A 2,500-nucleotide genomic window follows, 5' to 3' on the forward strand; every position below is an offset into this window, starting at 1 on the left:
ATCTGTTGGCTAGACTGGAGTGGAGGAACCTTCTTCTCGGTGGGACGATCCAGCTCGCAGTGTCCGGCCTGACCTGAGGTAGATAGGGACAGCGGGAATCTCGTTAATCCATTCATGCGCGTCACTAATTAGATGACGAGGCATTTGGCTACCTTAAGAGAGTCATAGTTACTCCCGCCGTTTACCCGCGCTTGCTTGAATTTCTTCACGTTGACATTCAGAGCACTGGGCAGAAATCACATTGCGTCAACACCCGCTAGGGCCATCGCAATGCTTTGTTTTAATTAGACAGTCGGATTCCCCCAGTCCGTGCCAGTTCTGAGTTGATCGTTGAATGGCGGCCGAAGAGAATCCGCGCACCCGCGCGCCCCCGGAGGAGCACGCTAAGGCGGACGCGGCCTCGCAGCAAGGAAGATCCGTGGGAGGCCAAGGCACGGGACCGAGCTCGGATCCTGCACGCAGGTTGAAGCACCGGGGCGCGAACGCCGCGCAGGCGCGCGCATCCTGCACCGCCGGCCAGCACGAGGCCGACCAACGGCGAGAGCAGACCACGCCCGCGCTAAACGCCCGCACTTACCGGCACCCCTACGGCACTCACCTCGCCCAGGCCCGGCACGTTAGCGCTGACCCACTTCCCGACCAAGCCCGACACGCCCCGATCCTCAGAGCCAATCCTTATCCCGAAGTTACGGATCCAATTTGCCGACTTCCCTTACCTACATTATTCTATCGACTAGAGGCTCTTCACCTTGGAGACCTGCTGCGGATATGGGTACGAACCGGCGCGACACCTCCACGTGGCCCTCTCCCGGATTTTCAAGGTCCGAGGGGAAGATCGGGACACCGCCGCAACTGCGGTGCTCTTCGCGTTCCAAACCCTATCTCCCTGCTAGAGGATTCCAGGGAACTCGAACGCTCATGCAGAAAAGAAAACTCTTCCCCGATCTCCCGACGGCGTCTCCGGGTCCTTTTGGGTTACCCCGACGAGCATCTCTAAAAGAGGGGCCCGACTTGTATCGGTTCCGCTGCCGGGTTCCGGAATAGGAACCGGATTCCCTTTCGCCCAACGGGGGCCAGCACAAAGCGCATCATGCTATGACGGCCCCCATCAACATCGGATTTCTCCTAGGGCTTAGGATCGACTGACTCGTGTGCAACGGCTGTTCACACGAAACCCTTCTCCGCGTCAGCCCTCCAGGGCCTCGCTGGAGTATTTGCTACTACCACCAAGATCTGCACCGACGGCGGCTCCAGGCAGGCTCACGCCCAGACCCTTCTGCGCCCACCGCCGCGACCCTCCTACTCGTCAGGGCTTCGCGGCCGGCCGCAAGGACCGGCCATGACTGCCAGACTGACGGCCGAGTATAGGCACGACGCTTCAGCGCCATCCATTTTCAGGGCTAGTTGCTTCGGCAGGTGAGTTGTTACACACTCCTTAGCGGATTCCGACTTCCATGGCCACCGTCCTGCTGTCTTAAGCAACCAACGCCTTTCATGGTTTCCCATGAGCGTCGATTCGGGCGCCTTAACTCGGCGTTTGGTTCATCCCACAGCGCCAGTTCTGCTTACCAAAAGTGGCCCACTTGGCACTCCGATCCGAGTCGTTTGCTCGCGGCTTCAGCATATCAAGCAAGCCGGAGATCTCACCCATTTAAAGTTTGAGAATAGGTTGAGGTCGTTTCGGCCCCAAGGCCTCTAATCATTCGCTTTACCGGATGAGACTCGTACGAGCACCAGCTATCCTGAGGGAAACTTCGGAGGGAACCAGCTACTAGATGGTTCGATTAGTCTTTCGCCCCTATACCCAGCTCCGACGATCGATTTGCACGTCAGAATCGCTACGGACCTCCATCAGGGTTTCCCCTGACTTCGTCCTGGCCAGGCATAGTTCACCATCTTTCGGGTCCCAACGTGTACGCTCTAGGTGCGCCTCACCTCGCAATGAGGACGAGACGCCCCGGGAGTGCGGAGGCCGCCGCCCCGTGAAGGGCGGGGAAGCCCCATCCTCCCTCGGCCCGCGCAAGGCGAGACCTTCACTTTCATTACGCCTTTAGGTTTCGTACAGCCCAATGACTCGCGCACATGTTAGACTCCTTGGTCCGTGTTTCAAGACGGGTCGTGAAATTGTCCAAAGCTGAAGCGCCGCTGACGGGAGCGATTATTCCGCCCGAGAGCATCCCGAGCCAACAGCGGCGCGGGTCCGGGGCCGGGCCAGGTAGGTCCGTCATCCGGGAAGAACCGCGCGCGCTTGCCGGGAGCCCGAGCGCCCAAAGGGGCGAATCGACTCCTCCAGATATACCGCCGGGCAGCCAGCCAGGACACCGGGGCTCTGCCCAACAGACGCGAACCGAGGCCCGCGGAAGGACAGGCTGCGCACCCGGGCCGTAGGCCGGCACCCAGCGGGTCGCGACGTCCTACTAGGGGAGAAGTGCGGCCCACCGCACACCGGAACGGCCCCGCCCCGCGGCGAGTGGAAAGGCAACCGGACACGACCCCGCCG

The 2,500-nt window shown here is 60.8% G+C and overlaps 1 pseudogene; it reads right to left on the reverse strand.

The window, feature by feature from the left end:
• Positions 1-44: 44 nt before the first annotated feature.
• LOC126448839 (large subunit ribosomal RNA) overlaps positions 45-2,500 on the reverse strand; it is a 2,992-nt pseudogene continuing 536 nt past the window's right edge.

This window comes from Schistocerca serialis, unplaced genomic scaffold (genome assembly GCF_023864345.2).
Source record: "Schistocerca serialis cubense isolate TAMUIC-IGC-003099 unplaced genomic scaffold, iqSchSeri2.2 HiC_scaffold_633, whole genome shotgun sequence".
Lineage (NCBI taxonomy): Eukaryota > Metazoa > Arthropoda > Insecta > Orthoptera > Acrididae > Schistocerca > Schistocerca serialis.